General features: G+C 41.0%; 1 pseudogene; it reads left to right on the top strand.

The window, feature by feature from the left end:
- Window positions 1-1949: 1949 nt before the first annotated feature.
- Window positions 1950-7719, top strand: LOC128574700 (protein FAM183A-like; annotated as a pseudogene).
- The last annotated feature ends 17284 nt before the right edge of the window (window positions 7720-25003 follow it).

Below are 25003 nucleotides of genomic sequence, written 5' to 3'. Positions count from 1 at the left end.
GTGAGTTACAGGCCCCCTTGGCTATCCCCAGCTCCTGTATATCTCACTCCTGTGTGTTTTTGCCTCCATTCCTGTGTTAATCCTCTTCAGATGCCAGGGATGCCTTTAACGATTTCTTTTTCTAGGTATCCTGCTCCTGCCTCCTCAGCCAGCCTGCATGAGCCCCAGCATGTGTGACTGGCCCCTCCATGGAACATGGTCTGTGAACACAGAGCAGACTGTGAGACCACTGGCAGAGAAGGTAGAGGAGAGTGAGGAGTGGAAAGGGTTCCATCTGTTCTCAAGGAGGGTAGGGGCTGGGGTAATATGAGTCAGGAGAGGATGGACACTGAGCATTTGCACTGAGGTCAGACACTTCTACATATAAATGGGGACTTGGGATGGTTTTTCTTTATCATTTTTGGTCTGCTTCTCTCAGACTCCATTTGTCTTCACCTTAGCATTTTAGAACCATGCCAGGGACTCTCTTGAGAAATGTCTCCTGCAAAAAATGTCTGGGGCTCTCCATTGGGTTGTCATCAAAGCCCTGAGGGTTGAGCTCCTGACTCAGCCACTCCTACCCCAGGATGGAAAGGGAGCAGAGTATGCACATCAAGAACATGCTCACATCCCAGCCAGGTGAGAGCAGCAGATAACACATGATTGATTTGAAAAAGTACTTTCCTCAAAATAATAGCCACATCTCTCTCTTGCTCAAGATTTCAAGAAGTATTTATAGGGAACTGATATCTGATTATAATTAGTGTGTAAATGCAAAGGGATACGAATATCAAGACTCTCCTAAGAGGAAATTCTTATCAGATATCAAAACTTAATACAAAAATAATTAATATTGTTAGTACTCCTCTAGGCTACAGAGATGAAGTATGACATAGCCCACCTGAAGTACACAATGGGAGGGTGTTGAGCCCCTGGATGAAGGGCTCAATACAACTTGAACTTTATCTTACAAGTGAAAACAATGTAACCTAAAATGTGTACAGTCATATTAATTTGAAATAAAAAAATTAAAAATGAAGTTACAATAACAAAATGGAAAATGAAATAGAATTCAGAAAGAGACTCACACAAAAAGAAAAGAAACAGACTCCCACACGTGTGGACACTTTCTCTCAGACAAATGTAGCAGAGCAGAACTATAGGGAGAGGTCTGTCTTTTCAATAAATTGATGCTGGATCAGTTGGTTACTTACTTGGAAAATAAATTAAGCTGCATTATTACTTCCCACAATGCTCAAAAATCAATTTCAGGTGGAAGACATGTATAGCAGATATGGTAAAATGAATAAATCTAGAATTTCTGTGCCCATGTACAGCTGAGGAGCATTTCACGTGTTCTATGAACTGTGAAATTTGTACCAGATTTGAAACAGTGTGAAGAAACACTGTACAATCACTCAAAATTTTTATACTGAATCTTTGAAATGGTAATAATTTGGATATATTGAGTTCAATCAAACACCCTTAAAGGCAGTTTCCCCTGAGTCATTGTTCCTGTTTAATGTGCTTTACAATAGAAGGGGTTTCCGAGTCCTTCCAAATCTTTTTTTAGGAAATGGATTGATGAAACTGAGGCCGTGACCTCCTTGATCTGCACCTTCAGGCCATTCTCCTCCTGATATGTCCTGGGACAGGTCTGGTAACTGGCTGGGTCCCAGGTGAGTGGAGTACCAGAGGGAGCTGGTCCCAGGTGAGTGGAGTACCAGAGGGAGCTGGGCAGGAAATAAAGTCCTCGGATGTGGGAACAGGGTGCGAGTATCCAGGCAGGAGACTGAGGGTGCTCAATGGTCTAAAGCAGAAGGGTCCTATAGCAGAGACAATGTTGCCTGAAGACTCTGTTGCCTGGAAACCGTGTAGGACACTGTTGCCTAGAGATTGTGGAGGCCAGCAGCAGGCTAGCTACCTGAGGGTATAGAGAGAAGCCATTCAGGACTTGCAGCGCCAAGTTCATGGTGGGACACCACAAGGAGAAGGTGGCCCCAGATGAGTTCCACCAGAACCAAATCTTGTGAGAACTCTATGTCAAAGAGCATGATACCCAGAATCTCTACATGCAGTATCACATGAATCCCTTCAGCAAGGGTGAGGGGCAGCGAAATGGGGAGGGCAAGGGCTGGAGGACCTTTCCTAAGGAGAAGCCCTGAGGGCTGTGGGCTGGGTTGGGGTCCAAGGGAAGGATAAGAGCTTCTCTCACACTGTCTCCCTACACTTCAGACTTAGGAATAAGGAGGGGGCTTGTCTGCTTCACATCGGTCATAGTAAGTATATTAGAACACATCCACATCACGATTATTTATTTTCATAGCCTAGGAAGTTAGACAGCTTTTTATGGCTGTTTTTTCTTTTTTAATGAAGTAAAGATTTATTTTCATGCTTTACATATGGCCTAGGAAGGTCAGGATAGGTGACTCTGGGACCACAGTGCTCCCTCTATCAAACAACCCTGCCCTCTACTATTGTCTCAGCACACTCTTTGGAAGTTTTATTGAGCTGGTCACATCAGCTTCTCTTGATGCTATTGGCTCTCAAATGGAGCTTCAGACCCTCACTCCCACACCTCTCCCAGCTGCCTTCCCTGCACCACTCACAGGAACCTCAAACCTAGCAGATGGAAACCTGCACCTTCTGCCCCACTCAGCACCACTTCAGAAAATCCTGTCTCAGCAAGAAGCACCACAGTTATTCATTTTCCCAAGCTCAAAGCCTGGGAATCTTCCTCAACAACTCCTCCATGTAATTAGGCACAGGTTCTATTACTTTTTTGCATTAATTTCTCCTGACCCTCCTGCTCATACCTCAGTTAAAGACATCTTCATGCACATAGAGGCATCTCCCTCTCTGCTTACGTGATTTTTTTCCCCTCAGTAGCACCTCAGTGAGTCTCTATCTCCACCTTCACTGGGGAAGCCTCAGCAGGAACCTAGTGACTGTTGCCTGGATTGGCTGATGTGCTCCCAACTATTCTCCTCCCCCCAAAGATGAGCCTCAAGTCCTCTCTTCCTTCACTACTGCCAGCTGGAGCTATGCTGAGGGCCAACTGGATCAGTTCAGTCCCTCCATAACATCTTCAGTGGCTCCACAGTTTCTGAGCTAAAGTTTAAATCACACAGCAGATGAGGCCCCTACACAGGTTAATTCCAACACCCCCCTCACCTGCAGCCATGTGCCCTTAAAATGGATTTCAAAGCCTAATCTGAACCAGAAACTGCTCAAGGATTACACACAGGTTCCATTCTCACCTGCCATTTCACAATAAATGGATTTTTGAAATACAACTTGCCATTTCCTCTACCTTACTGAAGGAAATCTTGTTCCTTCTTCCTGAATTTACTCCCCAACTCCTGTGCCTAATTAACAGCATGGTGCATTTCTCTGTAGTCTGATGACATCTGATGATGCATATGAAGAAAATGTAATGTCTTCACTTTAGTTATATCTAACTTGCTTTTGCTCTGGAGCTCTTAATAAATCAGAGAAACAAATTAATGTCTAATTATGTGGTGTATTTTAGGTTACTTAAAGAATCCTTTCAGGTAATGTTGATGTGTTCTAGAAAACATGCTGTCTGTTTCTAGGCTCACTTCTTTCAGGCACATGCCCATTGGGGTAAAGTGAAGAAAATATTAGAGCTGGTACTATTGTTTATTTTTACCTTACAGAGAGAAATTATGCTCTGCTAATACACTGACAATAGAGACTATGTAAATACATATCTTAGAGGGCTTCATGCTGCAAATCTATTTCAGTGCTGGGAGTTTGGGATAATCATTTGGACTCCACTGGTTTCTACTGATTTCTGCTCATTCCCTACAACTCTCCACCTAGTTTTTTCCACTGTACCACTCAGGTCTTCTTGATGTTTCTCAAGCTGTCCAAGCTCACACCTGTGTTCTCCCACGTCTACTCACATAGCACACTCCCCTGGTTGGGATTCTGCTCAAGTGTATCTCCCTAAATGTGCATCACACCCACACCCCCATCAATAGTCTACCTACTTGTCCTGCTTTACTGTTCTTTACCACACTTAAGTCACCAGATGCCATGTCTGTTTATTAACTGTCACCACAAATAGAATGGAGATCAGGGAAGTCAGGACGCTTTTCTGTCTTGCTTTTCTGTCTTGCCTCTTCTGTGCATGTGTAATTCTGAGCTAAGTGGTGAGTGTCAATTCCGTTCTACTGTCATCATGGGTCCTCCTGGGGAGGGCTAACTGTCTCTGTAACCTCTGTTTGCTGCCTGGCACATTTACTTTCCCTCCAGGTGAGGTGTGTTCCAGAGAGCATCTGTCAATGAGGAACACAATGTGTATCTGTTCTGTAGTCAGAACTGTAGCTGTGATCCAGGTTTGGCTGTTGCACATCTCAAATTTGCTGACAAGTGTGATTAAAGAACAGAATTTTTCATGGTATTTCATTTATATATTAAAATTCACATATCCACATGCAGCTGGTGGCCAACATACTGGACAGTGCCACTCTTTGTTCTAGGTTCCTGAGGGCACCACTCAACCTTGTCCCCTGACCCAAGCACAATGTCTGGCCTGGGCCAGAAGCTTAGTAAGTTCCAAGTGGATGCCCAGCCAAAGCAGTATCTTAAGGAAGGAAGGGAGTTCATGTTTTAATGTGAACATGTGATGCTGTTTTTCTCTAGTTCACCTGATCACCAGAAAGCCTGTGTCCTAGCATGATTACCTGGAAGAACCTGCAGATGGTAAGTCCTAGAGTTTCAGAATGACATTGAGATAGAGCACAGAGAGGCCGTCTGGCCTCTGTAGTCACTCTCTACAAATTTTTGGCATGCAAGGTGGTGACTTGGAGTAACAAGGAACATAACAGGTGATGGGTAGACATCAAGCAGGAGGACTTGCCATCTCCCTTATGTTAGTGTATGCCCAGGCCAGTGCCTGACTAATGAGTCACCTCCTTTCTCCTCATTCTGAGTCATCTTGCTGAGGTAGATGTTTTCTTCCCATTTGAAGATGAGAACAGTGAGGCCTAGAGGAATGAGGCCACTTGGAGGGCTAGTAGTGGCACTGTCTGCAAAGTCCACATTTATACATGGTGCATCTGCCTTTCTCTCTGAAGACTTGTAGGGCAGGAGAGCTGTGGAGCTGCAGATATGTCTGGTGTTAGCAGACACACTCATTTCAGTGCAGGAAGATGAGACCTCCCTGCTCCCCACCTTCCCCCTTATTCTCTCTGTCAGGCTCCACTAGCCACACTCACTCATGCTGCGGGGCCTTTGCTCTCTCTCCCTGCTTTGTCCTTTTCCTCTGCCTCTCCCCAGTCCTGGATCTGCAGTAGCTGCTATTCCCTCTCAGGCCCTTGCCCACACCTTCCATCATGGTATATGTCTCTGCCTGATACCATCAGGTCTGTTTGTGACGCTGGATGTTGTGTCCTCTTCTCCCATCCAGAATATGAGAACTAGGAGAACAGAGACCACATCTGCCTTACTCAGTCCTCTCCCCAGGGCCCATAACAGTGCCTGGTACAGCATCACTGTTTACTTCATTGTGGTTGAGAGCCGAGCAGAAGGACCAGGTGCCCTTGTGTTAGTTAGGTCCTGCACAAGCCTCTGATGCTGGATGCTCTACCCTGAGAAATGATGTAGCCAGAATAAAGGGGAAAAGGAACACCCACCTGTCCCAGATCCCCTGTCCTTCATAACTCTGACCTCATCTCCCAGCCAGGTTTCTGCATGTTATTCACCATGCTGTCCAGGGACCAAGGACAAAATACCCAGATATGCTGACTGAAAATCAGGAGGGACTGATTTGGATAGGACTCTGAGCCCTTGTTAATTGTGGCTCCTATCCTCAGTAAACACCAAAGCTCAGGGGCAACATAGGTGATGGCCAAGAGAACAGAGTTGGGAGCCATACATGCCTGGGTTTCAGTTCTGGCTGCTGCTCACTAGCTGTGCACCCCTGGGAAGTTTCTAAGCCCTTGTATGACTCCATTTTCTTTCTTTCTTTTTTTTTTTTATTAAATCATAGCTGTGTACATCAATATGATCATGGGGCACCATACACTTGTTTCATAGAATATTTGACACATTTTCATCTCATTAGTTGACATAGCCCTCCTGGCATTTTCCTAGTTACTTTGTCAAGACATTTACATTCCACTTTCTCACAGAGGAGATAGTATAGCACCTCGCTCCTTGGGTTATGCTGATTTTAGGAGAGGGCGTATCTGCAGTGCTCAGAGCAGAGCCTGGCACAGAAGGAACACTGTGTGCATGTTGGTTAAATAAAGGCTGCTGATGGCAGACACCTGAGTCTGCAGCTCCCATGACCAGGAGGGTGGGCTTGGCATGTCACTAACACCTGTGTGTTCTCCACTCTTAACTATAAGTGGGAATCTTAGAAACAATTCTCTCCTTGTTTGATTGGAAGGATACAGACAGCCTCAAGGGTGCCCATAAATGTAGTCTTTAGCACTGAAACACACTTAAGAATGGGCTTCTATTATAAGGAAAAAGCAGTAATCAGGGAACACAACTTGAAGACATTTCTACCACTTACAAGCTGTATAGAGTTTGCTCCAGGAAAGAACCTTTGTCAGGGGAGGAGGAGGGTTGTGAAGGAAGGAAGGTCCAAGTAAAAACACAAATCATCCTAGTTAGCTGATTAATCAATTTAGAAAAATAGCCCAAAGTACACTTAAATTAACTCACCAGTCTTTATTTCCCTGAAGACCTGACTCACAAGAGTGCCACATGTGGGTGTGGACCTGGTGTGCCAGCTCACCACGACAGGAAGGCAACTGCAGCTGTCTCTGCCTGGCCTGCTGTGCTCACACCCTCCTACACTTTACAGATCACTAATGGCATATGCCCTCAGCCCAGTTATCACTTCGGAGTTTCAAAGCCTTAGCAAATCCTCCTTGTTAACCATCACTGTAAACCTGGACCATGTCCATGGATAGGGCAGCTAGCATAGTAAGGAATCACAGTATCCCCCACAGCAATAGCTCAGGTGTTGTGTAGCCTTCAGTGATAATGAAGCTGGAATCTTGGAGTGATGTGGTTGGAGGAAGAAGAGGCTTGTTTAGCCCAACATAGGGCTCCTGGCCACCTGGACATCCACAGTACTTGCCACTTCGGTGCTGGGACAGGGGAAGCCACAGTCAGTGAGCACCTTTCAGACTCCTGTCTCTTGGTGACAGATGCAGTTAATTGCACAGTGTAGATTGTTCAAGACTTACATCAGTGTTCACTTGTACTATGTGACCCTTTCACACACTCAGTTATTCTTTCCACAAGTATGTGCTGGATGCCTAGTGAGGACTGGATGCCTCTCCAGGAGTTGGGGACTCACTTGGCAGACATAGCCCTCCCCTCACAGAGATCACCTTCCAGTAAAGGAATGTGCCCCCAGTGTGGCCTCTAGTTTGGGCAGTGTGGTAGGGATTCCAGCCATTTGACTAGGCTCTTTTCCTTAAGACTCACAACTCTATTCATGTGAATGCTGTCAGCTCCGTGTCCCAGCACAGACACACATCCCCAGAGTGGGACCTGTTTTAGTCCAGCTCCATCGTCTCCAAACCCAGTTCTACTCACATCCCCACAGAGGTTTTTCTCATCCTTCAACCTTCTCTCTAGGTCAATCCAGAACACCAGGATCACAGGCTGACCCACTTCCAGGTCTACAAGGACATCACTCTGTACAAGGCTAAAATGTGGGGCCTAGGGGAAGATGACTGCCATGAGTAGCCTCCCAGCAGTGCTGTTTGTCTCCGTATTTGATGCCCAAAGTGTGCACTGGAGAGAGAAATAAACATTACTTTAAAGCAGAATCTAATGTTTCCTATCTGGAGTCTCATTTTTCTCAATTCTTCCGAAGACCACTGTTCCAAATCCTTGTGTTTTAACCCAATATGAGAATTCTTGGATATAACAGCAGTACAGATTTTGAAATATAGGACATAGTAAATATTTTTGTGTTCTGAAACACAACCTCTAAGACCAAAACTTGGTTGGTTGAAATTGATTTTCCCATTTTTAGTTCTAGAATCTCAATATATGAACTAGACATGTCTTTTGTATTTACCAATGCTGCTATTACAAAGAAGAAAATGTGAATATGCATTATTTTTTGCTAAATATCCTACATCTCAGTTACTTCTACATTCCTTAAAAGTTAACTATGGATTCTAACCAGGAATGGAGAGACAGAGGCCTGATGAACTTACTTAACATCTATCAACACAGAGTAAAGTCCTGCATTTAATGTGTCTGCCCACCCACATACCACCTGCACATAGTGTCCAGCCAGTACCTTAGACCTCTCAGACAAGGAGAGGTAAACTAAGGCTCTCAAGGCTCATCAGACATTAAAGAAAGGACTCCAGCAAAATAATCCTGAGTGAGCGTGACAGGATCATTGCATATAGGATTATCAGATTAAAAACATTATATATAAAGCAATGCTCTAAACATTTTCCATATATTATCTCTATGCTGAGATAAACTCAATCAGGTACTATGTCTACTATGTCTGTACTCAAAGAGTTGACAATGTGCAGAAAATTTAACCTCAGTTTATGCAGCAGGTAAGTAACAGAGCCAGGACCCCAAATCCATGCTTTCACTTCTATATTATACTACTGCTCATCCAGGAAAAGGGAGATCAAAGTACATGGACTGAGTAACCAGAATCAAGGGAATAGAAGAGGTAATATGCAACAAATAACAATAATTCATATCCTTAGAGATCTGACAAAAGATTGCCTTTATGACATAAAATGATGGGAAAAGGAATAAATGAGAGAATGAAGAATCAGAGGATAACAACTAAATAACGACTAAATAGTGAATAAAATGATTAGAAAAAAGAAATATTTTCTCCAAAGTAAAATTATAATACAAACTTTGAAGGTGATCAGTAGGAGAGGCTTAATATTTGACTGACAAAAAGTGAAGAATAAGAGTAATGACATGCGGGTGGGGAGTTTATTACATAAAACTTCCCAGAATGAAAACTTGAGGCCTTCTAAATACTCTAATGTAGGAGACTGAGCACCATGCTCGTAAGAATAGTCACTGGTTCTTGAGAGAAAAGCTGAGTAGGACAGTCTCCTGGCCGGCCTGGGGATGGTTTGCAGCCTGGAGACAAGCCCTCAAGCAATGTAGTGCTCGAAGGAGATAAGATTGGTCGCTCATTACTAAGAAGGTGTTCAACCTCGTGGAAGTCGAGCCCCTCGGGTAAGAGCAGGTAGCAATCCTTAAGCACGTGATCATTGTACATGGGGCTCCTCACATCTGTTGTATAATGTTTCAATAAATGGCCACAGCGGAGGTTACTTGTTCTCCTGCACCTCTGGGGAGCCTCACCTCATGCAAGCTAGTACTTTCAATCCACGTACCAGCTGTTTCAGGTGTGCAGTGCCTACAAGACTGTGCCTCCGATAATGAAGCAGGCCCACAACAAGGCCTGCCAGCACAGCATATCAGACTGGCATCAAGAAGAAAAGCTTCCAGAGAGACAGAGAGTGCAAATGACACCCAATTTCTCAGTAGAACACCAGAGGCTCCAAGGCAAAGTACAGGTGCCAGCCACAACCTAAGTGGAAAGTCACACCAGCCCCATTAAAGGTACTTCAGAAATGCAGGTAACTCTAGTGAGTTGCCCTCTCATTTTCCTTTCTATTAGAAAGAAATTAGAAAATGGAACATAACAAAGAAGCATAAAACAGAAGAATGAAACAGGATCCCTATAACTCAATGGTTACAAAAATAAATTCAAGATAGACAAATGACTTAAGTGTAAGCCATGAAACCAAAACAATTCCAGAAGGAAATATAGGAAAAATTCTTAAGATATTGACCTAAGCAAAGAATGTATGACTAAGCTACTCGAACACAATTATAGCAACAATAAAAACAGATAAATGGGATTTAATTAAACTACACAGCTTCTGCACAGCAAAGTAAGTAATCAATAGAGCATATAGAAGACCTATATAATGGAAGAAAATATTCACAAACTATACATCTAATAAAGAGCCAATATTTAAATTCTACAAGGACTCAGACAAATCAGCAGGAAAAAGTGAACAATCCCATTAAAAAGTGGGCACCCACATGAACAGAAGCCTTTCAAAAGAAAATAGAAAAGTGGCCCACAAACATAAGAAAAAATGTTCATCGTCACTAATCATTAGGGAAATACAAATGAAAACCACCATGATATTATTACCTTACCCCTCTTAGAATGGATTTTATTAAAAAACTACAAAAACAATAGATGCTGTGGTGGATGCAGCAAGAAAGGGATGCTTATACATTGTTGGTGGGACTGCCAATTAGCACAACCTCTATGGAAAACAGTATGAAAATTCCTCAAAGAAATAAATAGAAACTTACCATTCAACTTAGCAATCCCACTACTGGGTATGTACCTAAAGGAAAAGAAGTCATTTTATCTGAACACATCTGCACTCCACATGTTCATTTCAGCACAATTCAATCACAGAGATGCAGAATCAACCTAAGGGCCCATCAATTTATGACTGGATTTACAAAGTGTGATACACACAGACACATGCACACACATGCACATACAGAGTGGACATAAAGCTCGTGTGAAAATTAAAATATTTGCAACTTTCAACGTTTAAAGTTATATATATAAAACTGTATATGTATACATATGTATATATTCACACACATACCATGGAGCACTACTCAGCAATACAAACTAAATAGTTAATTTTTTTGGAACAATTTATGTGAAATTGGCAACCACTACCCTAGGTGAAATATCTCAAGAATGGAACAAAAACATCACATGTACTCTGTCCTAATTTGGAGCTACTGAACAGGTATAGATGGGCACATAAAGTTACTACAATTAAAAAGTGGAGGAGAGGAAGGAAAGGTAAAAACATATCTCTCAGGTACAAAGAACACTATTCAGGTGATAGACATGCTAATAGCCTCAACTTCACCATTAAAAAACTTATCCACATAACAAAAACTTTTGTACCCTTTTCACGTGTGGAAGTCAAAAAAACCCAAAAAACATAAGACATGAAAATGTGGGATCCAGGAAATAATGGAACCAAACTAAAAGGTGTAGAAAAAAGACTAAGTGACAGTGTGACACAGACTTTGGTTGTAGCAGAAAAATTATAAGCTGGATAAAGTAACAAAACATCTGAAATCCACTAAAGATAGAGAAGAAAAATTGGCAAAATTTGTAAGGCAGTAGTTCTTAACCTTCCTAATGCTGCAACTCTTTAATACACTTCCTGTGGGTTGTGACCCAGAGGCTGAGAACCACTGATGTAACGTAATGATTAATTCAAGGAAAACTCCAAAGCTGTAATACAACAGAAATCTTATCACAGTTGATGTAACTTTGAAAGGATTGATGGTGATATAAATATTTGGAAGTAAGGGGAAGAGGAAGAGATGGAGGTATAATTTATATCTTCATTTATCATAGAAGAAAGGCAACTGTGATCCAATGTCAAAATTAGTATCAGTAAAGACCAGTGTTATTCAATATGCAGATTAACTTCTAAGTTTTTAGTCCTCAGTTTTTTTTTTTTTTTTGGTCGGAGCTGGGTTTGAACCCGCCACTTCTGGCATATGGGACCGGCTCCCTACTCCTTGAGCCACAGGCAACGCCCTAGTCCTCAGTTTTTAACTGAGGAACAATGTTCCTTTGATAATTTTTATGTTATTCATTAAAACAATTTCATAAAAAAGAAACTATCAACAGGATAAACCCAAATTCTGTGAAATAAAGTAAAGAGGTTTTATCTGAGCCAAAGTCACGTGACCAGGGCCAGGGAGCAAAAAAGCAAGAGATCCCAAAATAATATGACTTAGGCATCCAGGTTACAGTTTGGTTTTATTCATTCATGGAGACAGGAAATGTAGGTGAGATCATAGGAAGATACACATTGGTTCAGCTCAAAAAGGTAGGACATCTTGACGTCAGAGCTTACAACTTACACATGCATATAAGGATTCTATTGGTGGCAGTTGGATGAAAGAGCGAAGCTTTGTCTATAGAACTAGAGTCAATAAAAAGAGTGCTTCAGTTAAGTTAAGGGGTTGTGGTATCTGCCATGAGATGCTATGCTGGAATCAAGGTAGAAAGTAAGCTGCATTATACTTGAATAATACACAACACTGCTTATGAACTTTTCCTGTTTTTTTTTTTTAATTTTTTTTTTTTTATTGTTGGGGATTCATTGAGGGTACAAAAAGCCAGTTACACTGATTGCAATTGTTATGTAAAGTCCCTCTTGCAATCATGTCTTGCCCCCATAAAGTGTGACACACACTAAGGCCCCATCCCCCTCCCTCCATCCCTCTTTCTGCTTCCCCCCCCATAACCTTAATTGTCATTAATTGTCCTCATATCAAGATTGAGTACAAAGGATTCATGCTTCTCCATTCTTGTGATGCTTTACTAAGAATAATGTCTTCCACTTCGATCCAGGTTAATACGAAGGATGTAAAGTCTCCATTTTTTTTAATGGCTGAATAGTATTCCATGGTATACATATACCACAGCTTGTTAACCCATTCCTGGGTTGGTGGGCATTTAGGCTGTTTCCACATTTTGGCGATTGTAAATTGAGCTGCAATAAACAGTCTAGTACAAGTGTCCTTATGATAAAAGGATTTTTTTCCTTCTTGGTAGATGCCCAGTAATGGGATTGCAGGATCAAATGGGAGGTCTAGGTTGAGTGCTTTGAGGTTTCTCCATACTTCCTTCCAGAAAGGTTGTACTAGTTTGCAGTCCCACCAGCAGTGTAAAAGTGTTCCCTTCTCTCCAAGTCCACGCCAGCATCTGCCGTTTTGAGATTTTGTGATGTGGGCCATTCTCACTGGGGTTAGATGATATCTCAGGGTTGTTTTGATTTGCATTTCTCTAATATATAGAGATGATGAACATTTTTTCATGTGTTTGTTAGCCATTCGTCTGTCGTCTTTAGAGAAAGTTCTATTCATGTCTCTTACCCATTGATCTATGGGATTGTTGGCTTTTTTCATGTGGATTAATTTGAGTTCTCTATAGATCCTAGTTATCAAGCTTTTGTCTGATTGAAAATATGCAAATATCCTTTCCCATTGTGTAGGTTGTCTCTTTGCTTTGGTTATTGTCTCCTTAGCTGTACAGAAGCATTTCAGTTTAATGAAGTCCCATTTGTTTATTTTTGTTGTTGTTGCAATTGCCATGGCAGTCTTCTTCATGAAGTCTTCCCCCAGGCCAATATCTTCCAGTGTTTTTCCTATGCTTTCTTGGAGGATTTTTATTGTTTCATGCCTTAAATTTAAGTCCTTTATCCATTTTGAATCAATTTTTGTGAGTGGGGAAAGGTGTGGGTCCAATTTCAGTCTTTTACATGTAGTCATCCAGTTCTCCCAACACCATTTATTGAATAGGGAGTCTTTCCCCCAAGGTAAGTTCTTGTTTGGTTTATCGAAGTTTAGGTGGTTGTAAGATGTTAGTTTCATTTCTTGGTGTTCAATTCGATTCCAAGTGTCTATGACTCTGTTTTTGTGCCAGTACCATGCTGTCTTGAGCACTATAGATTTGTAGTACAGACTAAAATCTGGTATGCTGATGCCCCCAGCTTTATTTTTGTTACTAAGAACTGCCTTAGCTATACGGGGTTTTTTCCGGTTCCATACAAAATGCAGAATCATTTTTTCCAAATCTTGAAAGTACGATGTAGGTACTTTGATAGGAATGGCATTGAATAGGTAGATAGCTTTGGGAAGTATAGACATTTTAACAATGTTGATTCTTCCCATCCATGAGCATGGTATGTGGTATGTTCTTCCATTTGTTAATATCCTCTGCTATTTCCTTTCTGACGATTTCATAGTTTTCTTTATAGAGGTCCTTCACCTCCTTCGTTAGGTAGATTCCTAGGTATTTCATTTTCTTTGAAACTATGGTGAATGGAGTTGTGTCCTTAATTAGCTTCTCATCTTGACTGTTATTGGTATACACAAAGGCTACTGACTTGTGGACATTGATTTTATATCCTGAAACATTACTGTATTTTTTGATGACTTCTAGGAGTCTTGTGGTTGATTCTTTGGGGTTCTCTAAGTATAAGATCATGTCATCAGCAAAGAGTGAGAGTTTGACCTCCTCTGCTCCCATTTGGATTCCCTTTATTTCCTTCTCTTGCCTAATTGTATTGGCTAGAACTTCCAGCACTATGTTGAATAGTAAAGGTGACAGAGGACAACCTTGTCTGGTTCCAGTTCTAAGAGGAAAAGCTTTCAGTTTTACTCCATTCAGTAAAATATTGGCTGTGGGTTTGTCATAGATAGCTTCAATCAGTTTTAGAAATGTGCCACCTATGCCTATACTCTTCAGTGTTCTAATTAGAAAAGGATGCTGGATTTTATCAAATGCTTTTTCTGCATCTATTGAGAGGATCATGTGATCTTTATTTTTGCCTCTGTTAATATGGTGGATAACGTTTATGGACTTGCGTATGTTAAACCAGCCTTGCATCCCTGGGATGAAGCCTACTTGATCACGATGAATGACTTTTTTGATGATAAGCTGTAATCTATTGGCTAGGATTTTGTTGAGAATTTTTGCGTCTATGTTCATGAGTGAGATTGTTCTGAAATTCTCCTTTTTGTTTGGGTCTTTTCCTGGTTTTGGTATCTGGGTGATGTTTGCTTCATAGAATGTGTTGGGGAAGATTCCTTCTTCCTCAGTTTTTTGGAATAATTTCTGCAGTACAGGAATAAGCTCTTCCTTGAAGGTTTGATAGAATTCTGGAGTGAAGCCATCTGGACCAGGGCATTTTTTAGTTGGAAGATTTTTTATTGTTCCTTTGATCTCAGTACTTGAAATTGGTCTGTTCAGGAGGTCTATTTCTTCCTGGCTAAGTCTAGGGAGAGGGTGTGATTCCAAATATTGATCCATTTCCTTTACATTGTCAAATTTCTGGGCATAGAGTTTCTGGTAGTATTCAGAGATGATCTCTTGTATCTCTGTGGGATCAGTTGTTATTTCCCCTTTATCGTTTCTGATTGAGGTTACTAGAGAGTTTACTTTTCTATTTCTAGTTAGTCTGGCCAATGGTTTATCTATTTTATTTATTTTTTCAAAAAACCAACTCCTTGTTTCATTCATTTTCTGAATGATTCTTTTGTTTTCAATTTCATTGATCTCTGATTTGATTTTGGATATTTCTTTTCTTCTACTGAGTTTAGGCTTGAATTGTTCTTCTTTTTCCAATTCCATAAGATCTCTTGTGAGATTGTTGATGTGCTCTCTTTCTGTTTTTCGAATGTAGGCATCTAAAGCGATGAATTTTCCTCTCAAAAGTGCTTTTGCAGTATCCCACAGGTTTTGGTAGCTTGTGTCTTCTTTGTTGTTATGCTCAAGGAAGTTAATGATTTCCTGTTTTATTTCTTCCTGCACCCATCTGTTATTCAACAGAAGATTGTTTAATTTCCATGCCTTTGTGTGGGGTCGAGAATTTTTGTTAGAGTTGAGTTCCACCTTTAGTGCCTTATGGTCTGAAAAGATACAAGGTAAAATTTCAATTCTTTTGATTCTGTTGATATTTGTTTTGTGTCCCAGGATATGATCAATTTTGGAGAATGTTCCATGGGGTGATGAGAAGAATTTATATTCTTTATCTTTGGGGTGGAGTGTTCTATATGCATCTATCAAGCATAGTTGTTCTAGGGTCTCATTTAAATCTCTTATATCTTTGTTTAATTTCTGTTTAGAGGATCTGTCCAGCTCTGTAAGAGGTGTGTTAAAGTCCCCTGTTATGATGGTATTATCAGATATCATATTGCTCAGACTGAGTAAGGTCTGTTTCATGAATCTTGGAGCATTTAAATTGGGTGCATAAATATTTAGAATTGAAATGTCTTCTTGTTGTAGTTTTCCCTTGACCAATATAAAGTAACCATCTTTGTCTTTTTTGACTTTAGTTGCTTTAAATCCACATGTATCTGAAAATAAGATTGCAACTCCTCTTTTCTTCTGAATTCCATTTGCCTGAAAAATTGTCTTACAACCCTTGACTCGGAGCTTGAATTTGTCTTTTGAAGCCAGGTGTGTTTCTTGCAGACAGCAAATGGATGGCTTGTGTTTTTTAATCCAGTCAGCCAATCTTTGTCTCTTCAGTGGGGAATTCAAGCCATTAACATTTATTGAGATAATTGATAAGTGTGGTAGTATTCTATTTGTCTTATTTGGTGAGAGTCCATTGCTTAGTTTTATCTTTTGCATCAGTATGGAGGTTAAGTTCTGTCCTTTGATTTCTGAGTTCTTACTTTGCTGCTGATCCATTGTGGTGGTCAGTGTGCAGAACAGGTTGAAGTATTTCCTGTAGAGCTGGTCTTGTTGTGGTGAATTTCCTCAATGTTTGTATATCCGTAAATGATTTTATTTCTCCGTCAATTTTGAAGCTTAGCTTAGCAGGGTACAGAATTCTGGGCTAAAAATTGTTCTGTTTAAGTAGATTAAAGGTAGATGACCATTGTCTTCTTGCTTGGAAAGTTTCATTAGAGAAGTCTGCGGTCACTCTGATGGATTTGCCCCTGTAGGTCAACTGGCGCTTACTCCTGGCAGCTTGCAGAATCTTTTCTTTTGTCTTGACTTTGGACAGGTTCATCACAATGTGTCTTGGAGAAGCTCGGTTAGAGTTGAGGCGACCTGGGGTCCGATAGCCCTGTGAAAGCAGTGTGTCAGAATCTTTGGTGATGTTTGGGAAATTTTCTTTTATAATATTCTCTAGTATGGCTTCCATTCCTCTGGGGCATTCTTCTTCCCCTTCTGGAATTCCTCTAACTCGTATGTTGGAACGCTTCATAAAGTCCCATAATTCTGACAGTGAACGTTCTGCTTTCTCTCTCTTCTTTTCTGCCTCTTTTACTGTCTGAGTTATCTCAAGAACTTTGTCTTCTACCTCTGAAATTCTTTCTTCTGCATGGTCTAACCTGTTGATGATACTTTCCATTGCATCTTTAAGTTCCCTAATTGACTGTTTCAGTTCCTTCAGGTCTGCTATATCCTTTTTATATTCTTCATATCGTTCATCTCTTATTTGATTCTGTTTTTGGATTTCCTTTTGGTTATTTTCCACTTTATTAGCAATTTCCTTCATTGTTTCCATCATTTCATTCATTGTTTTCAACATGTGTTTTCTAAATTCCCTTTCTGTCATCCTACCATTTCTTTACAGGTGGAATCATCTGCAGTAGCTACCTCATGGTCCCTTGGTGGGGTTGTTCTAGACTGGTTCTTCATGTTGCCTGGAGTTTTCTGCTGATTCTTCCTCATGAGTGATTTCTTGTATCTGTTTCCTTGCCCTAATTTTCCTTTCACTTCCTCTTGCTCTTTAAGTTCTTGTGCGTGTGGACTAAGGGTTACAGGACCAGAAGTGTGAGAAGGTTGAAGAGCAAAAAAGGGATGAAAGAAAGGAGGACCGAGTGAGAAGAAAAAAAAGAAAGGTAGAGAAAGGAGAGGGGGTGGGTATAAGGAATATTGACAAAAAGAAGAGAGGCACAGAAAGAGGGAGACTGGGCAATATAGGTGTACAGTAGGGTACTTTGACACAACCTTAAAACCCCCCACCTTCTGGGGGTGCCTAGTTGGGTGGTTCCCTTGAGGTCAGCGGCTCTTTGCTAACCTGATCAGACACAGTACCCCACCTCCACCAAGTAGAGAGGAAAGACAAAAATGCTATAAATCAAACCAAAACAAGCAAACAGAAAACATTATGGGGATAAAATTGGGTGAAAAACCAAATGATAGCGGTAGAAACACTAGCAAAAATGAAGTTCTAGTTATTAAAAAAGGCAGCAATGGGAAATTATAATTAAACTAGAAAAATTGAGAAAGAAAAAGGGATCTGTGTGGAAAAGATTGAAATTAAAAAACAAAAGAACGTCAACAATGTCAAAATAAACAAAAAAAACCCCAAACAAAGAAAAAAAAAGAAAAAAATACACAACCAAAAACAAAGCAGTTTGTATATGTTATTGAATATTGTCTGGGCAACACGTGGTCTTCTGGGGTATGGGATGTTAATTACAGTTCTGATATGACTGAAGGCTGCTGATTTCTCAAACCCCAGCAGGTAGACACCCTAAATCTCTCTTCAGCCCACTTAAAAGGCACTTGGAACTTGTAAACTTGCTGAGCAGAAGCTTTCCCAGCTTTCTCACTGGAATCACTGCTGAAGTGGCTATCCACTTACCCAGGGTGCCAAAACCGGTCTCACTCTGCCCCTGAGGGTTAGGGCTGCAAGGCGGCTCAGACCCCACCCTTAGGCTACTTGGTTGCTGGGTTACCAGCTCCCACCCGTTTCTAGCTCTGCGACCCTGAGGGCGGAGCTTGCCGGGGCAGATCACTGACAATGGTTCTGTATGACCCACCGCCAAACACTATTAGCTCCGTCTGGCTCAGTGGCTCAGACTGGGGCCCTAGACAACGGCCAAAGTTCTCCGCACTCCCGCTCAGGCCTTCCCCAAGGCTGTTCAATTCAGTGCCAAGTCCAAGGACATCAAAACAGTTCACAGGTAAGGCCTTTCTGGTTTGCAGTCTCGCTGCTACTGAACTTACAGTTGTGGGCGGGTTTAGACGGATTGAACACACGCGACCACTTGCCGGTTTTCCACAGTTTTAGTCCTCCTCTTGGGGTCCGGAAGTCTCTCGCTGGCTCCCTGTATCCTCATAGGAGTGATGATAGGCAGTTCCCACCAGCCAGAGATGCCTGTAGTCCTATCTCCCCAGACTCATGGTGCCCAGATGCAAGGAAGCTGTTACTTGGCCGCCATCTTGCTCCGCCTCCCACTTTTCCTGTTTTTAAGGCATGATTTATCAGGGCTCACAGAAAGCAATTTGGGCTAGGGAAAAAACAAAAAAGGTCATATTTCATTCCCCATATTCCCTTTTGCCCAAATATCATTCCATGGAGTGCATGTGTAAGCCCCAACCAGCAGGAGGTCCCATGGCACTAGGAAGCTTCACTACTACTTTGTCTATTTGGTCATCTGTTACTGGTGACAATAATTTTGATATTTGTGATGTCCAGAGAAGGACCTTGTTTGACCTAATTTAATAGCCAATTATTTAAGTGGCCAGACAGCATTCAGTGTGAGAAAACTTTCTGGATCAGATCTACTCTATGAGCTATCATGATGCAGGTCTTTAATCATATGCTGGGGGAGTGGGAGCCTGAGGCTCCATGGGGGCCAAAGCAACACCCACAGTTTATGCCTATCTCTGCCTGATCCCTGCCTGAAAGTCTGAGGTCTGTCCCAAGTTCGATGAGGCATTTGGACTTCTTCCTGTTCCCCCTACGGCCATTCTTTCTGCACAAGGTTCACGATATTGGGGATTATCTCTCAGGTAAGTAAATGCATGAACATAGGGAACCTCTGACCACTTTCTCTCTCTTCCACAAAAGAGATCTAAATGCAGGATCGTGTGTGGGTTAAAGCTTCTGCTCTTGGGCCAGGATTCTCCATCTGGCAGCTGATATTGTTGGCAGAAAGTGTTGTAGCCTCTCTGTGAAGTCTATTGAGTCCTAGTGACTTTCAATTTTTTACCAAACTTCCTAGGGGTCAGTTGAGGAGATGTACTGAAGCTTCCTGGCCCATGGTTTCTATCAGGATAGAAGAAATAGTTGGCTCTCTGATGGACCAGGTGCCCTTGTGACCAGCAGACGAGGATCAATTGGAGGCAGCTATATTAGGCCCTACCCATGCCTCCCCAGTTGTCCACCAGACCAGGCATCCTTAGTCCTGCTGCACCATCCCTGACTGTGGGGTGTCACAGTCCATGACGCTTCCATAACCAATGCCCCTTGCTCCCAATGGCCTGTGACAATTGGCTGCTTATTCTTGGCTGCCAATTCCCTCATATGTTCTCTCTCAGGAGGGATTCTAAGGACAGGAATCAAAAATGAGGAACAAGAGAAATTCAAGAAGGAATGTCTATCTGCCCTAGGCCAGAAATAATGGCAACCTTTTACTTGGGATGTAAATACCTCTGGTCCCTGGAATTAAGCATTTATACTACTATTTCTTCAACCCTTTTATTATGATGTTATCTTTTGCATGGCTATAATTAAAATTTCTACTTAAAAGTTATAGAGAATGAAATCTCCATCTCCCTTTCCAACCTTATTACTCTGCTGGCAGAACTGTCCATTCCCATTAACTTTTGAGTTTGACAGTTTAACAAACTTTCCATTTTTTTCCACACAAATTTTTCTAAATTTCCTTTTACAAACCTTCTCACAACCTACACAGACTATCCAGAATGTTCTTGGACTTTCTGCTTTTGTCCCAAACTTTCCTTTGAATACCTTCCTTATCCTAAATACATCTTCATATCCTTAATTATCTTAACATCTCTCTCTCCTACTGTTTTATTTCACACACAAACTCATTCTCGTTCAATCCTTTCTTTGCAAGATCTCATTTCTATATTCATAGCCTTTTTTTGCCTGTGCTTTATACCTTTTTTCCTCCCAAATTCATTAAAACCACCTTTGATGTAGGAAACTGCATACGTATTTAGCAATTTCATGCCTTTTTCACAGCACATCTTAGTCTTTGGCATATCCCATATACATAATCACATGCATCCAGACTTCTAGATGTTCTATCCCTAGGAACTTTAATTTTTAGCCAAGATCCTAAGAGTAAATTCTGAATTGTCCTTTATAAACACCTATTCTCTGAAAACCATACATTCACACTAGTAAGACCTCCAAAATTAAACACATAAGCATTTTTTGCAAGTAATTTAGAATGTCTGGCTGTTCTCACTAAACCAATCATATCAGAAATGAGTCCTATTCATCAAAAATCACACAAACACAGACCCAGTGTATTTTCCCTAATTCTAGTTAGGACACACAAAAGGAAATACACTTTTTCTTTGTAGACCATCTAACTTAGCCATTCCAGATGCTGAGAAAACATCTAAATGGGGAATACCCTGGGATGTCCCTATCATCCCCTCATCCTGAATAGGATTTTTATCAGACATAGAGGTAGGGAAACCCCTCTGCCAGGCAGAGAACTAATAAGAACAATGTTTCCACACTCCATTCCCCCACTCAAGATAGTTAAGCAAAGCAATCATGGCCAAACCCATCCAAAGTCATTAGTTCAGCTGGAAAACAAAAACACAGAGGTTTGCAGAGGAAAGATAGAACACGGAGATCTAAGTGTTGTAATATACCTGGAATACACAGGGCCTTGTATGTGGAAGTTGGGAGAGAGAAACAGAAGTTCTGTGAGTTTAGGGATCAAACACAGGAAAAGGAAGAAATGGGATGCCATAGAGACAAGTGCTGCTAAGCAGCCTTTAAAAGACAAACAAAAAAGTAGCCTCTGAAAAACACACAAATCAACCTCTCACAAAAACACACAAAAAGTCTCCAACAAATCCACATTGCTCTGTAACCTCACCATACTGGAGCTACAAGGAGTCCCCTAAATGAACAAGAAATCCTGGGTTTTGGAAATAAAATATTTGGTCCCTCTGCAATTGGATACTTCCATGCTTCCATCAGTCAAGAGTGAGCACTGATTGCTAGCCAATGACAGGGTGATTACAAACACAAAGCCATCCCCATTAGAATGCATTCATTGTAGACCAAAAGCACACAAATTCTAAGGACAACACATGACAAAAAGTGAGACAGGTCCCTCTCTGTGAGAGGAGAAGAGACCTTGATGTATGAACACACACTGTCTTTCATAAACTAACTGAGCTACCTACTCTGTCCCACGTTTCCCCTGGCAGGATTCCCTATTGCCTTCCACCTTTGGATTTACTGACAGCTCAGGGTTATGTAACAAACTTCCTAACAAACATGTATCTTCCCTTGAACCTTCCCCATTGAGGATCTCAGAGACCCTGGCCATGATTTTGACTTTCTCTGGGTGCCACTAGCAACTGGCCCCCAGAAACGAAAGCACTTGGCCTTGGCTACACAAAAAGAGGAAATCTAGCAGCATGAGTAAGACCTGGTGCAAAAAGAGTAAGTCATATGAAAGTGTGGGTACATGTCAAAGTATAAATGTCTCAACACAATAAGTAAGTGAGGTGAAGGCTATGTTAACCAGTTTGATGTAAGCATTCCAAATTGTATATAAAATCAGCACATTGTACCCCATAAATGCATTAATGTATACAGTTATGATTTAATAAAAATAAAAAAAGGGAAAAAAAGGAAAAAAGAGCAAGTCAACACAGTGTAATTAAGCAGATTTTATTTTATATGTAAATAAGTTAATAGAGCACACATAAATTTATTATACAAAAGACCAGACCTAAGTTTATAAGCAGATAGAACACACTTCAGACAGATGTGTGGGTCTCTTTTTTGCTAATGAGGAAGGACCCCTTCTCATTTTCCTTTGCACTATTTATGTTTCCTGCCACAGCATTGTTCTATTTCTAGTATTTATTCATTTCTAACCTCATTTTTAGGCATTTCCAATGTTATAAAACTCCTATCCCATCATAGTTCCCACAGTCGCATGTTTAGTTGTATGCAGAAATTCTCTATGTTGCTTCTAAAAAGAAGGACTAGTGATTGAACAGATTACTTTCACACTTTCTTGACAGAGCTGTCTTTCCCCATGGGAAAGGCTCAATTACAAAAGTTCAATTTTAGGGTTCCCTACTTGGCACTGCACATCCTAGTTGTCAGAAATCACAGAAGCTCTTGTGGTTTGACATTTAGATCCTGTGGACAGATGTGTTCTCTTCTTGGGGGTCATGTTGTCTGATAGAAGCTCCTTTAGCTCTGTCTACAATCTTAGGTTGAGTGTGTTCCTTTGTCTTAGGTATTGTCTGCTTTTTCCTTCTTGTCCTATTCCCTATCTGTCCCTAACATTTCACCCCTGAGAAGATTTGGCCCTGAAATCTTGAAGGGAAAGGGGGATGACCATTCAAAGCTGTTTCCTGATGACCATGGGTGAAGTCCTGCCTATAGGGCCCTCTTCACAGCCTATGTCACTCTGTTATTAAGGATTGGGGCTGAGGTGAGGTAATCATACATCCAGGGGTTACACTTGGATCTCTTTGGAACCTTGCATCATTGTCATCTGCACCTGTAATTGTTGGAGATACAAACTTAACAGGAAGATTAAACAAGCAGTATTATAATGGTAACTATTGGACTCAAAAGGGGCAAAAATGAAGTAAATAAAGGAAAGCAGTGTTTTTTTTTAATTAAATCATAGCTGTGTACAATAATGCAATCATGAGGTACCATGTGCTAATTTTATATAGAGTTTGAAATATTTTCATCAAACTGGTTAACATAGCCTTCATGGTATTTTCTTAGATATTGTGTTCAGACTTTTCTATTCTACATTTAGTAAATTTCACCTTTACCCTTCTTTTTTTTTTTGTATTGACTTTATTCATTTATTTTTTTACTGTTAAACATAGCTGTGTACATTTGTGCAATCAAGGGGTACAATGTGCTGGTTTCATATACAATCTGAAATATTATCATCAAACTGTTCAATGTAGCCTTCATGGCATTTTCTTAGTTATTGTATGTAGACATTTGTATTCTGCATTTAGTAGGTTTCACCTGTACCCATTCTAAGATGCACCCTAGGTGTGGCCCCACCCATTACCTCCCTCCACCCTGACTTCCCCCCTCCCTACCCTCCCTTGGCCCTTTCCCCATATTCTTGTGCTATAGTTGGGTTATAGCCTTCATATGAAAGCTATAAATTAGCTTCATAGTAGGGCTGAGTACATTGGATACTTTTCCTTCCATTCTCGAGATACTTTGCTAAGAAGAATATGTTCCAGCTCCATCCATGTAAGCATGAAAGAGGTAAAGTCTCCATCTTTCTTTAAGGCTACATAATATTACATGGTATACATGTACCAAAATTTGTTAGTCCATTCGTGGGTCAATGGGCACTTGGGCTTCTTCCATGACTTAGCAATTATGAATTGGGCTGCAATAAACATTCTGGTACAGATGTCTTTGTTATATTGTGATTTTTGGTCTTCTGGGTATATACCAATTAAAGGAATTATAGGATGGAATGGCAGGTCTATTTTTAGATCTCTAAGTATTCTCCAAACATTCTTTCAAAAGGAACGTATTAGTTTGCATTCCCACCAGCAGTGTAGAAGTGTGCCCTTTTCTCCACATCCATGCCAACATCTCTGGTTTTTGGGATTTTGTTATGTGGGCTACTCTTACTGGGGTTAGGTGATATCTCAAGGTAGTTTTGATTTGCATTTTTCTGATGATTAAGGATGATGAGCTTTTCTTCATGTGTCTGTAGATCGTGCATCAGTCTTCTTTAGAGAAGTTTCTCTTCAAGTCCGCTGCACACCCTGAGATAAGATCACTTGTTCTTTTCTTGCTAATATGTTTGAGTTCTCTGTGGATTCTGGTTATTAAACCTATATCGGAGGTATAACCTGCAAATATTTTCTCCCATTCTGAGGGCTGTCTGCTTGCTTTAGTTATTATGTTCTTGGCTGTGCAGAAGATTTTTAGTTTGATCAGGTCCCAGTAATCTATTTTTGATACTGCTTCAATTGCCTGGGGAGTCCTTCACCCAAGCCGATTCCTTTAAGAGTTTTCCCTGCACTTTCTTCTAGTATTTTATTTATTTATTTTTATTAAATCATAGCTGTGTATATTGATATGATTATGGGGCTAGCTTCACAGACCGTTTGATACACTCTCATCACACTAGTTAACATAGCCTTCCTGGCATTCTCTCAGTTACTGTGCCAAGACACTTACATTCCACATTTACCAAGTTTCACATATACCCTTGTAAGATGCACCGCTGGTGTAATCCTAACAATCCCCTTCCCTCCACCCACCTCCCCCTTCCCTCCCCTCCCTTTCCCCCCACCCCTATTTTTAGGTAGTAACTGGGTTATGACTTTCATGTGAAAACCCTTAATTAGTTTCATAGTAGGGCTGAGTACATTGGGTACTTTTTCTTCCATTCTTGAGAT

Source organism: Nycticebus coucang, chromosome 22 (assembly GCF_027406575.1).
Source record: "Nycticebus coucang isolate mNycCou1 chromosome 22, mNycCou1.pri, whole genome shotgun sequence".
NCBI lineage: Eukaryota > Metazoa > Chordata > Mammalia > Primates > Lorisidae > Nycticebus > Nycticebus coucang.
This window is presented reverse-complemented; position numbering and strand designations above follow the sequence as displayed.